Source organism: Cavia porcellus, unplaced genomic scaffold (genome assembly GCF_034190915.1).
Source record: "Cavia porcellus strain 051 isolate PalLab524CR breed Dunkin Hartley unplaced genomic scaffold, mCavPor4.1 scaffold_2, whole genome shotgun sequence".
In the NCBI taxonomy this organism is placed as follows: Eukaryota; Metazoa; Chordata; class Mammalia; order Rodentia; family Caviidae; genus Cavia; species Cavia porcellus.
Window position 1 is genome coordinate 112,229,083 of NW_026947485.1, and position 13,960 is coordinate 112,243,042.

The 13,960-nt window shown below is 36.5% G+C and overlaps 1 long non-coding RNA gene across 1 annotated transcript; it reads right to left on the reverse strand.

The window, feature by feature from the left end:
• Positions 1 to 4,405: 4,405 nt before the first annotated feature.
• On the reverse strand, positions 4,406 to 11,281 carry LOC134475258 (uncharacterized). The gene is made up of 3 exons (XR_010046315.1): positions 10,884 to 11,281; positions 7,585 to 7,654; positions 4,406 to 6,635 (listed from the first exon to the last, which is right to left on the reverse strand). It is a non-coding gene; the product is annotated as an uncharacterized LOC134475258 (long non-coding RNA).
• Positions 11,282 to 13,960: the final 2,679 nt, after the last annotated feature.

The window sequence follows — 13,960 nt, forward strand, 5'->3', positions numbered from 1 at the left end:
TGTTTTGATTCCAATACCATGTTGATTTTACTACTGTTGCTTTGTAGTATAATTTCAAGTCAGGGATTGTGATGCCTCCTGCTTTGTCTTTGCTGCTTAGAATTGCCTTTGCGATTCTAGGTCTCTTCTGGTTCCAGATGAAATTTAGGAGTGATTTCTCTAGATCTATAAGGTATGTTGATGGTATTTCTATTGGGATTGCATTGAATCTGTATAACAGTTTTGGGAGAATGGCCATTTTCACAATGTTTGTTCTTCCTATCCATGAGCAAGGGATGTCTTTCCATTTTCTGAGATCATCTTCAATTTCCTTTTTTTCAGTGTGTTATAATTTTCACTGTATAAGTCTTTCACTTCTTTCGTAAGAGTAATTCCTAAATATTTCATTTTTTTGCTTGCTAATGTGAATAGTCCAGTTTCTCTTATTTCCCTCTCTGTGATTTTGTTGTTTGTGTATAGGAATGCTATTGATTTCTGAGTATTGATTTTGTATCCAGCCACATTACTGAATTTATTTATTGTATCTAAGAGTCTTTCAATGGAGTTTAGGGGGTCTTCTATGTAGAGTATCATGTCATCTGCAAACAATGATAATTTAACTTCTTCTTTTCCTATCTTTACCCCTTTTATTTCTCTTTCTTGCCTAATTGCTCTGGCTAGTACTTCCAGTACTATATTAAATAGGAGTGGTGATAAAGGACATCCTTATCTTGTGCCCGATTTTAAAGTAAAGGCTTTCAATTTTTGGCCATTTAGTATGATGCTGGCTGTTGGTTTGTCATAAATGGCCTTTATTATATTGAGGTAAAGACCATTTATTCCAATTTTCTGTAAAGTTCTTATCATAAATAAGTGTTGGACCTTATCGAAGGCTTTTTCTGCATCTATAGAAATGATCATGTGATTCTTATTTTTGGCTTTATTGATATGGTGGATTACATTTATTGATTTGCATATGTTGAACCATCCTTGCATTCCTGGGATGAATCCCACTTGGTCATGGTGTATAATCTTCTTGATGATTTGCTGGATCCTATTTGCCAATATTTTATTGAGGATTTTTGCATCTGTGTTCATTAGGGAGATCAGTCTATAGTTCTCTTTTATAGTTGGGTCTTTCTCAGGTTTTGGTACTAGAGTAATATTTGCTTCCAGGAATGACTTAGGAAGGATTGCTTCCCTTTCAATTTCATTGAATAGTTTGAGGAGTGTTGGCATTAGGTCTTCTTTGTATTTCTTGTAGAATTGTGCAGTGAATCCATCTGGGCCTGGGCTCTTCTTGGTGGGTAAGGACTTAATTACATTTTCAATTTCATTAGTGGAGATTGGGTTCTTCAACAGTTTTACATCCTCGTGATCTAGCTTTGGTACTTCATATGCTTCTAAGAATCTGTCTATTTCTTCTGTGTTATCAAACTTTTGAAAGTAAAGGTTTTCGAAATAGGTGTTGATGATCTTCTGTATTTCTATTGGGTCTGTAGTGATTTCTCCTTTTTCATTTCTTATTGCATGACTTTGAGCTTTTTCTTCCCTTTTTAAAATAAGGTTGGCTAGGGGCTTATCGATTTTATTTATTCTTTCAAAGAACCAGCTCTTGGATTTGTTGATTCTTTGGATTGTTTTCTTAGTCTCTATTGCATTGATTTCTGCTCTGATTTTTATAATTTCCTCTCTTCTTTTGGCTTTGGGCTTGACTTGCTCTTCTTTTTCTAGCTGTTTGAGGTGTAGCATCAAGTTATTTATTTGTATTTGTTCTGTTTTCCTGATGTGGGAACTCAGTGCAATAAATTTTCCTCTCAGGACGGCTTTCATTGCATCCCACAGATTCCGGTAAGTTGTATCTGCATTTTCATTTTCTTTTAGGTATTGTTTAATTTCTTCTTTAATTTCTTCTGTGACCCACTGATTGCTCAAGAGTGTGTTATTCAGTTTCCATGTGTTTGTGGAATTTTTGCAGTATCTTTTATCATTAATTTCTAATTTCAGAGTGCTATGATCCGATAACATGCAAGGGATGATTTCAACTCTTTTGCATTTGATTAAATATGTTCTGTGAGCTAATATATGGTCTATTTTAGAAAATGATCCATGTACTGCTGAGAAGAATGTGTATTCTGATGTTGTTGGGTGGAACATTCTGTATATGTCTATCAAACCCATTTGTTCACAGGTATGATTCAGTTCTGTTATTTCTTTGCTCATTTTCTGTCTGGTTGATCTGTCCCTTGGTGTCAATGGCATATTAAGGTCTCCTGTTACAATTGTGTTACTGATAATTTGAGTTTTTATTTCTGTTAATAATTTTCATTTCTGTTAATAATTGTTTTATATAACTGGGTGCTCTGGAGTTTGGTGCGTATATATTTAAGATAGTTATCTCCCTCTTGGAGTTTTCCCCTTATGAGTATGTAGTGACCTTCTTTGTCCTTTATGGTCATTGTTGGTTTAAAGTTCACGTTGTCTGCAAACAGAATGGCTACTCCTGCCTTTTTTTGGATTCCTGCTGCATGAAGAATTGTTTTCCAATTAAGGAAAACTTCCCAAGCATAGGAAAAAGAAATGATATCGAGATAAATGAGGCATACAGAACTCCAGCCAATTACAACCAAAACAGATCTACACTCAGATATGTAATAATCAAGGTTCCAGAAATTCACCACAAGAACAGAATATTAAAAGTGGCCAGAAAAAAGAAGCAGATCACCTACAAAGAACAAATCATCAAAATAACGACAGACTTATCAACACAAACTATTAAATCAAGAAGGGCCTGGGGGGAAATAGTCCAAGCCATGAAAGAAAATAACCTCCAACCAAGATTAATGTACCCTGAAAATCTCTCTCTCAAAATTAACAGAGAAACAAGATGTTTCCAAGACAAAGAGGAACTGTGGAAGTTCATGGCCACCAACCCAACCCTACAGAAAATACTGAAGGATATTCTAGAGAGAGAGAGAGAAAAAAAAATCAGAATTCCAGCAACAGTGTCAGAGAGGCCTCAGTGAACAAGGAGGACAGTGGAATGAAGGAGAAAAATGGACAAATAATAGCAGAAAAATAGAATAGCAGAGTTGAGGCAGAGAAGGGAGGGTATAATTTTTAACACAGCTAGTCTAGATACACTAAAAAAAGAAACACAGGCATAGTAGATTAGGAGGCAGGATCCATCGAGATGCTCTGAATAGGAAGTATACTCTACCTGAAAGAGGATGAATAAACTGAAAGTCAAAGATGAGAAAACAATGCTCTTTGTTACAGGGAACCAGAGAGAAATAGGGACAGCTCATCCAGCAGCTGCAGATAGGCTGGAAAGTCATGACACTTTTGTGCAGTGTAAAACTACAAAGCTAGAAGGAAGGAAAATATTGTGACTTTAGTAAGTAAAAGAGTATAGTTCAAGATCAAGCTCAGGGGTAAAAGGTTTGACACCACTCACATAGATAGTGGGTTGCCCCCTTAATCTAAAAACTAAAGGAGTTAGTGGGACCCAAAATATACAAAGCATCCTGAGAAAGGGAAAGGTGATGAATTGCCTAAAAAGGAAGGCAGAGGACATTGTTTATAGTGCATCAGCATTTAAAAGCCACAGTAATCTTATCCTGAGCTCTGCTCAGTTTGATTTTATTTTGTTCAGGTCAGTCTACTATACTAGATTTGAGGGCACAGATAGCTATCCCCAAAATAGCAAGCTATACCACAGTAACTATCCTTAATTCCCTATTAACTTAAACTGAAGCCCTGTATTACTTACATTGTCTTACTATGACTGATCTTATTTGAAGTTAGTTTGTTAAACTGCTGTTTTGCCTTGACTGATTTTATTTGAATTTGGTATGCTTGATTATATCGAGTCTAAGAGTAGAGGCAACCACTCTGAAGATGGCAAGATGTAATAACATACCATTCTGGTTTGATTATTAACTGTTTTTGAAGTTCTACAATATGTCCAAAGTTGTGTTTTTATTAAAATAGCTATGTAATGCCATGTTCAATTATTATATGTCTGATGATGTGGACAACTCTATTGAAAATAACAAGAGAAAGCATAGTAACAACTGTAGATCACCTAATAATGTGATTTTATATGTCTTTTTCATTTCAATTTTTTCTAAGAATTTGTTATTTTGTCTTGTTATTATCTGTTTTTCCCTATAATACAGAAAGGATACATATACATGTAGAGATTCACACATGGGGAGAATTTCTAAATGGTTTACAGGAACGGATTATATAATGCACAATGTAACAAACAGATACTCTGAAGAAGAGGCGCTAAAAAACCCAGTGCTAATTATGTAACAATATGATATAAAATCTAGCAAAACTATTACTCACTTTTCAGCATGACATTAGTCTAGTCTCTTAAGTTCGATTTCAGCATACATAAAGAGAGCTCCTATGAAGAGAATGAGGGACATTATGGCAGTCACTATTGACTTCCCCAATATCAGGTCTTGAAGGCCTAAAAAGCATTCATCATCCTGTTATGATCAGATTAGTTCTATAATGTTCAGTATGTATTCACTGTGTGTGAAGATGGGAACAACTATTTGGGAGAAAACTAGAGACAATAAGACAGTGAAGATCTCCTGTGTACTTTCTTTGAAATTAGCACTTCTTAAAATTTTTTCCTTATGATATGTTTTGTTTTGTTTTGGTATGTTTAATCTTACCCTCTTTAAAACATGGGCAATTATTTTGAAGATAGCAAGATGCATTATAGTAGCCATTGATGATCATCTTGTATTTTGTTTTTATATCATATAATATGTCTATTCTTGTTTTAACTGACTCCATTTTGCTTTGTCACATTTGGTTTTATTCTCTTCAAACAAAGTAATAAGAACTGTAGGAGTAATAAGACCTAAAAGGTGTAATTGTTATTATAAAAAAGAGAGGAAAAGAAAGTGCTCTAAAGGATATAACCACATGTATTTTTAAGTGTGTAAAACAGATAACCATATTACTAAGTTTTTGTTGGATCATTGAACAGAACTGTTTGCAGTCTCACTGTTTAAATGTCCACTTTTATGCTTTAATTTTGTAACTTGAATAGCGACTTCTAAGATGACAATATGTAATCTATCAACTAGTGACTTCTTACTGTTTTTTTGAAATTCTGTATTCTACCCTTTTTTCTGTTTTGCTTTTTTCTCTTTAAATAAAATTCTTTATAAAAAATAATTAGGTGATGAGAAACTCGGGTTGTATTTCAGGACACACATCAGGTATCTGATTACCAAAAGAAGTCGTGGCTAAGGTTAGTAAGTCTTAGTAAAAGAAATGCAAAATTTCAGTGGACAAATATATGCTAGATTTTGATACAGTTAAATAAGGTCATGCATTATATTTTTATATACCTAAGTTTATATTTTATTGACAAGATTTTGACAGGAGCATAATTGATGTATAACATTATATTTATTTCAATATTAGGATAATAGAGACCATTGAGTGTGTTTTCCCAAATTTATATGCTTAAAAGTGAATGTGAAATAGAATCTTCAGCTATGTTTTTCTATTTTATTAAGAAATCACATAAACTGTGCCTTCGCTTATATAATGGAGTGATTTCACTCTAAATTTTCAAATGTTTGTTTTTTAATCAGCTCATCTTTTATTTTCTTTTCAACAGTAAAATTTTGAGCCATTGGTAGCTTGTAAATTTCTTTTTAACAAAATGTTCTATAAATATTTTCACTAATATTAAAATAAAATTCTGCACAATTTGTTATAATTTGTAGTTTAAATTTGCTCAACTAAATTTACAAAAAAGAATTCAATGTTTGCAAACATTGTCAGCTTGCTTTCAAATGTGCTAAATATTCACCTGTAGCCTACTAATTAGAAGATATTATTTCAGAAAGTAATACTGCCATTCTAAAATAATTACTGCTATTCTAATTTCCTGTATATGCATTTTATAAAACATTCAAAAACATTGGATCGTATAAAACTGTATTCTGCAAAATTTGTGCTTATATATTTAGTTATTGGATAAGGAAAATATTATACCTATGATAAGTGTTCCAGTTTTATCTGTTAGCTAACAATTTGTCCAACATTAATAGGGAGCTCTAATTCATGGCTGACTACAACACAGAAAGAAGGAAACATTTATTGGTACATTCCATAGTTTCCTGTTCTGTGTAGGAAATTCCTTGAATGTGGAATGATGAGACCATTACTCACTCACAGTGATGTCAAGGGGGCCAAACAGATTCTTTTCAGGGATCTTTTAATGTTACTCCTTTATCAGAATCTGTGTTAGATTCTGGGACAAACTACCTCAACACCTGTGAATTAAAGAAGGAGAGGTTTAATTAGCCTCTACTACAGGAATTCAGTACATGAAAAACTGGTTTCAAGGCAAAGATGTCGTGGTGAAAATGTTCACTTCATGGAAATGTGGTAGCAGCTTACAGGGGAAGAGTCCCAACAACAGAGATACCTTCAAGGTGTGTCACTCCAGCTGTGTCCCTCCTCTAAAACTGTAGTGAGCTATGGATATCAGTGGGTTACTCCACTGAGGAATATAGTGCTTCCATTAGCCACTTACCTCTCCAAGAAACTCTTAATGCCATCAAATAGATGATTAATAGTGACAGGTACAGCATCTTTATTAATTGCGATGTCTGGGAAAAATTATGAAAAGTCAAGCTGCTTTAACATTACTTCATACATTTCCCAGGATTTAGATTGATTCTATTCATCTACAGATAAGCTGATTTAGCATCTCTTGGGTATGAACAGCTATCAGGTAGTAGCAACAAATAAGTTATCTTACAAACCCAGATATGTGTCTCAAAATAAAAGATACATAACTGAAAATATGTACTTTTCTAAAATACTTTATAAAATTTTAGTTAAATTAAGCATATGTTTAAGACACCAGCAAAACTGATTGAAATTAATTATTATATATATCAGAAATCTCCAAATGTTTTTGGTATCACAAAATTTTGGAAGGTATCACCTTCCACAAATCCATTTTGTGGAAGGTAATTTTTTATGGATTGGACTAGGAGTGGTTTCAAAAATGATTAAAATGCATTCCATTTGTTAGGCACATTGTTTCTATTATTATTACATGTAATTTATAATGAAATAATTCTATAACTTACAAAGAAACTATAGGCACCTGAGTTTGATTTTCTGCAACTGGATGATTCCATCTAGGGTGACAGGAAACACATCCTGAGATGTGTTCCTTATGGCATATCTATAATCTCAATTTGGTTGTTGCTCAATGCAGAAAAATCAAATACCAGATGTTGGAAATGGATGTAGGAGTTTAAGTGCTTCGATGTTAAATTGGGATACTCCATCTTGGTTTAATCCAGAACATATGGAGTTTTAAGTTCTCTCAAGCAATCTTTTTTGGTCATCTTTCTTTGTAATTTCAAGTACTTGATTCTCTCCTAGCATAGAAAAGGCAACTGATCTGGTTGATTCACAAATTGTGATAACTGAGATAGTTGATCAAGCATGACTGGGAATAAGAAGTCCCTGGCTTAGTCAGTTTGTTTCAAAATCATTGGTAATGACTGAAACCATAAAAAAATCCCAGCATTAGCTACTCACCTCCAAAATTTCAGCTTGGCTTTGAATATATCCCCTTAATTGGCCAGCTTGAACACAGTATTCATTTTCCCTTAAAATGAGGAATTGAGATAGCTGAGTAAGCTGAGTGTGTGACGTAACTAAGCAAGGTTTGTGATCCACTCTGTTTCACTGAGATGTGCTGTCAGTTGTAATTCTTTAAAAGAAATCTCTCCCGAAACTCTTTGAACTCAGAAATAAGCATTCTAACTTTAAGAAGACATCTCATTTCTCTATATTAGAGATGTGTCTGCTATGAATTTTTCTCTTTAAAGATATATGCAAACAGACATGACTCAAGGCCACATACCTTAAGGTAGTTTGTAGTTTTCTGATATCCTACAAGTGATATTAAATTCAGGGTAAAATGGATCCAAGAGCCATTTGTGAATAAGCCAGGTCAATTAACAGTTCTCCATGAGTGATTTAGTGGGTAGACTTACATTTAGAAGTATTCTCTTTGACCCAAATAATAAAACCAGGAAGTTGTCCATCATGTCAGCTGCTGCAGCTGCTTTATCCGTGCATGTACCAACACAAAATGACCAATTCAGCTTTCCTGATATGTAATCTTTCAAAGACTTGAATCATTGTACAACTGTGCTGTTGGTTGCCAACAGAAGTCCCTTCTCTTGAAAATATGTCACGTATAAAAACATTATTTCCTTGTCAATATGAGTGTGGTCAACCTGGGTCACATTAATCCTCTCTAACATTTGTGGCTCAACAATCTCTGGCAATTCATCAATTCATCTAGTTGTGGTGCTAGCCAAGAGAGGGGCATATACCACCTTTTGAACTCCTTTCCTAAAAGTTAGCAACAAATATCCTGAGCAGCAAGCAGAAACAACTTTTCAGCAATAGTAAAAGACTTCTTAGCTTCTACGATTTGGTTAAGCACTCAGAGTGATGCTATTGGTGCAGACAAATTTGATGAAGTGGTGGGTTTTAATTACTGCTACTGTTCTTAATGTTCTTTATTCATTTGAAAAACTACAAAGACTAGTCTTTTAATGCCATATGCTTACAGTTCTGAAGGTTCCAAAGGTATCAGATTACCATACCTTATAGAAAGGAGGTTTGGAGAGTGTGAATCACCTGTTACAATGAACCCATGATTTAAGTAAGGCTCTTGGTATTTTCTTCCAAATACAACTTTCTTTTTGTTGCTGGTTTTAGAGCTCTAGTCTGTCTTTCTTCTGAAAAGAGCTTTCCAGTGATGTTTGTTTTTCAAACATTATGGGAAGAGTAGGTTGTGGGCTTACCCAAACTGTGATGGGAAGAGGTGCACAGCACAAAAAAGATGTGTGGACAGGAGTGGTAAATAAAATATTGGGCAGATCACATATGAATTAACATTAGAATGGATTCTGAATTAAATCTGTACAATTGAAGGCCATCAATTCACTTGCCACCAGATGGAGCTAATTTTCCTTTGCTACTAACCGATAAGAGTTCTAATATATGTCTTCAAGTAATGGATTTGTTATTTCTATGGAGTCAGACCCCTCTGCTATTGTCCATCTGTGTCTGCCACCACTTTCTGATACTAGTATCACAGCCTCAGCTCCATATTAGATTATTGCCAATCTATTTGGTCTTTTGTAAAAGGTTGAATGATAATGTCTGGTTCTTTACCAAAGTAACATTTTCCTTGCTTTCTACCCTGGATTATTAGGTCTGAGACAGCTTGGAAATAAGGCAAAAGTGTTCTTTTTGGAGAGACTGATAAATGGACCCACATGAGGGGAGCTTGTTGCCAGAACACTGCTGTGGGGCAAAGCTTTGTATTAAAAATGAGAAACTGTAAAGGCTCATTGTAGTCCATAAAGGAAACAGTTTGTTGAGCAATAGCCTCTTCTACTTTACTGAGTGCTCTCCTGGCATCAGGTGTAAGCTCTCGGGGGGAAGTTGGATCTATGTCTCCCTGAAGCAGCACATAAAGGGGCTGTAAATCATGTTTAGTTAGTTTTAAAAAGGGTATGAGCCAATTAATGTCTCCCAACAGTTTTTGGAAGTCATGAAGTGTTCTGAGGCCATCAAGCCTCAGTTGGGGCCTTAAAGAGAGTATTTGAGTGCCACATAATTGAAAACCCAAGTATGTATATGGATCAGTAAGCTGTACTTTATCAGGGGCTATTTGAAGTCCAGCCTCTTGTAAGGCAACCTGTAAGTCCTGGTAGCACCTTAGGGTTTGGTTTTGATCATCTCCTGCCAAGAGGATATCGTCCATATAATGAATAATATAGATATGTGGCCAATGATCTCTGACTGACTGTATTGCAGTGGCTACAAAAGACTGGCATAGTGTGGGGGAGTTAGCCATACCTTGTGGCAAAACTCACCATTGAAATCTCTGCATAGGGGCTTTAAAATTAATTGATGGGAGACTGAAGGCAAAACGCTTTTGGTCCTTTGGATGTAAAGGAATAGAGAAAAAGCAATCTTTAAGATCTATGACAATTTTAAAAAATCCTAAAGGAATGGCACTGGGTGAGGGGAGTCCAGGCTGTAGGGGCCCCATTAAGACCATTGTCTTATTTATTGCCCTAAGGTCTTGTAGCAGCCTCCACTTCCCTGACCTTTTCCGGATAACAAAGATAGGTGTGTTCCAAGGGGAATTACTAGGAACAATGTGGCCTGCATCTAACTGGTCTTGCACCAGCTGCTGTGCGGCTGCAAGCTTTTCAGAGTTAAGGTTGTTTCTAAAGGCTTATATGAATCCCCAATTTGCCATGGAGGCACAGGGAGTGGCGGGCTGCCATCCTGGGACCTGCTGATCATGTCAACAGGTGGAAGTGGTGGCAGATCACCATGTATGAGGACCTCTAACAGGCCATCATTCTCTGCATCTGAGAAATCAGAGGCTTCAGATTTTTATGAGGACAGTTTTGAGGTAGATTTAACGGAGTCGCGCAAGGCAGTCTCACCTAGTGCAACTGTCTCCTCAACCTGAGGGTCTGCATGCCTCTGGGCAAGCAGCTCAGAAATTAAATTCCAATATGTAAAGGTGGTCACAGGAACCTTTTTTGGACCAAAAACTCTATAATAATCTTTTAAAGCATCTCTTACTGTATTCCACCTCTTGGTATCTATAGAACCCTCTAGGGGGAACCAAGGGCAAACCTTATGAATAAACTGAAAATACTGTAATAATTCTTTTGTTCCAACCCTTATCTCTCTTGTCTTTAATGCCTTTATAAGGCCTCCAACGAACACTTCGTGTTCGTTCAATACTTGACCCATGTCAGGGAAGGGAAATGGGGTTGCCGTTCACTCACCGTGACTCGGGCAGGACGTCGGGTAGTCGTCTGCGCAGGTCTTGGCACTTAATTTAATGTCCTGTTGCTTTAAGCTTTAATCCTTGATTCAGTTTACTCATTCCTCGGCCAAGGTCTCTGGTTCAATTTGCTTTCACTTTCAGTTTAAGCCGGCTGTCTCTCGAATGGCTCCCTCGTTAACTTCTCCATGCCAGGAGCCCCCACACTGGGTGCCACTTGATCCGGCCTGCAGATCAACAAGTTCAGAACTCCTGGAGGGGAAACGGGGATTAAATAAAAGACATGGGGGAGACAAAAGAGAGACAAAAGCAAGATGAAATAATCCGATCAAGCTTCCGGTTTATTCAGAAAATAATCACACCTTTTATAGGCTAAGGGCGGGAGCTGGGACAGGAAGAGGTTAAACAGATTAATACAACAGGGTCACCGTCATATCCGGATACGTGACGTAAGCAGGAGAGGATTATGGTTAATGTAGGCAGACGCAATGCCCATAGGAGAGAGAGAGACATCAAGGCAGCAATGCCTGTCACTCGGCTCCCTACAGCTACATAAATTATTTAATTAAAACAAATATTGCAACATGAAATGCAAAAAAATTCAGAAAAACAGGATAATAAAAGGCACAGACATCATTAGTATTATGTGTATTATATAGTATATTATTATTCATTTAACATACACAGAAATGCTTAAATTCAATCAAAATTAGATAATTATTTTGAAAAATTAAAGTACAAGTCAGCCATGGTGGCACATACCTACAATCCCAGCAGACTGGGAGACTGGGACAGGAGAACTGCAAGCTCAAATCCAGCCTCACCCACTTAGGAAGATGCTCTCAAATTTAAAAATAAAAAATAAGGAAAAGAAATTATATCTTCCTGTGAAGTAAGGGCCACCCCAGAGCTGATGGGAAAGAGCCCCAGGCAAAAGTGAAACTATGCCTTCCTAACTCAGCCCAGCACAGTCTGAAAAACCCTTAAAGTATTCCCCCACCACCTCCTTGCACCCCTACTCGGATTCAAGTGCTCAGGTGAGACAATGGCCCCTGTGGGGAAAAGAAACTGCTTTGTATTGTTTAGTTAACTCTGTAGGCCTGGGGCTGGTGGTCAGCAGTCAGCATGTCTGTCTGGAGGGTGGCAGTGTGCACTGTGTCAATTTGGGGAGTATTTGTGTTAATTTGAGGAGTATTCTCCTGTTTGGTTTTTAAAAACCAGTGTTTTGTTCCATTTTACTGATTTGTTCCTATTGTACTCTAAGAAAATAGCTTCGTTATATGTGTATTATAGCAAACCTGTATAGGGGCTTACTAAATGTGTTTGTTTTATCCTTTTTCCCTAACTGATACGTTAAGTGACCTAATTGATATGTTGAGCAACACTCTCCCCTGTAAAGAATTGCAAGAATCTCACCTAATTGATATGTTAACCATTGTTGCCCTCTACAAACTACAGAAGCTGTGCTAAAACAAGCTAACAAGGGTTGTTAATCACTGCTAGGTGCCTCTATTCTCCGCTAAAGAGCTAAGAAAAACTAGAATGGCAATTAATTTACATTTGTTTAAAGTAACCTGCTTGTGTGCAGAGAGATTTGCGTGTGAGTTTAACCCTTTACCCTGACCTTGACACATTACCGCCGTTTTCTGTTCTGTATGGCGCCTTATTGCCTCCCTTTCCCCTCACCTATCTATCTAGGCCATAAAAAATTTGGGTTTCTGGTGACCTCCCCCCAACCCGGTGATGATCTGTCATAAAATGAGCCTGCCCCAATTTTAAGAACTGCTTAGCTTAAAGAAATTACCAGGTAATACTATGGCCCAAACCCCAATCAGTGCTTTCCTTTTGTTCTGTATGTATCAAATGAGTTAGATATCAGGTCTTTGTAAAACTTAAGTTCCAGCGTCTCATAACTCGTGACCCCTTCGCACTCACTAGCGAAGACAAGCTGTCCTGAGATAATTAACTCTCCACTTTCTTCTCCAAATATTGCTGCAGACGTGCCACTCTGAGATAATGTCAGTCTGCAGGATGGGAGTAATTTAAAAAAACACCAGGAACTCCCTAGATTGTCAGGGCTAAGTGGACAGCAATACAGTTTCCAGACTCGGGTCAACAAGTTTGATGGCTCTACAGGTTTCTTTGTTTCTCTCCCCCCGCCCTTTCCTCCAGCCCCTTTTTAAAGTCCTCCCTTCAGCTTCTGGGGGACAGTCTCCAAATTGGCTCCTGGAGACTGGTCGCCAGGCCTGAAAATAAAGCCTTTGCCACCTAAATTTTTGGTCTCTTGCCTCCTTGGATTTTATACCGGGGCCCAAGTTATAACAGTTCCATTCCTGCTTCTGGTAACTGAGCATTTATTTTGAAGATAACAATGTGCAGTATTGCTCTCAGTTTTGTTTTATTCTGATTTATTGTTTTATTTTATTCAATGCTATATTTTAATTGGTTTTATTCCGTTTTGTTTTGTTTGATTTTGGCATGTTTGATGGCATAGACTCCTATTGTGAAGATAGCAAGATATATTATGATAACCATTGTTGATTTCCTGTTGTCTTATTTTGAAGCTTTGTACACTTTCACAGCTGTGTTTTGATTGGCTTTATTCTGTTTTGGTGGGTTTTTGTTTAAAATAAAAAATAAATAATAATAATAAAAAGGGCTGGGAATGTAACTCAGAGCAAAGGTCTCAGTTTCAATCTTTAGTACAGAATAAATTTGAAAGTGCAACCTTGAGAAATAATATTTATCCCATCAATTTCCTACAAAGCACCAGTCACCTGAAAAATCTATTGATTTCCAATTTCTCCATAAATTAGTGTTTTACAGTGCTTCCTTTTTGTCTACTGTTATGTATTGTCATATTTTGTTGTTTCTTAGATTATCCCTGGTTGTTTTTAAAGTTTAACTCTCTGAAAATTTTTTATTAACCATGTGTGTTCATGCTTTAGGGAAATAGTTTTCATAGCTTGGATACATTTATTGTTTTCTGTTATGATTTGCATGCATATATGATTTGTTAGGACACTAATCCTCGTAGGTTGTACTGGTTGCATTTTCTAGCTTATTTTTCCAAATGTT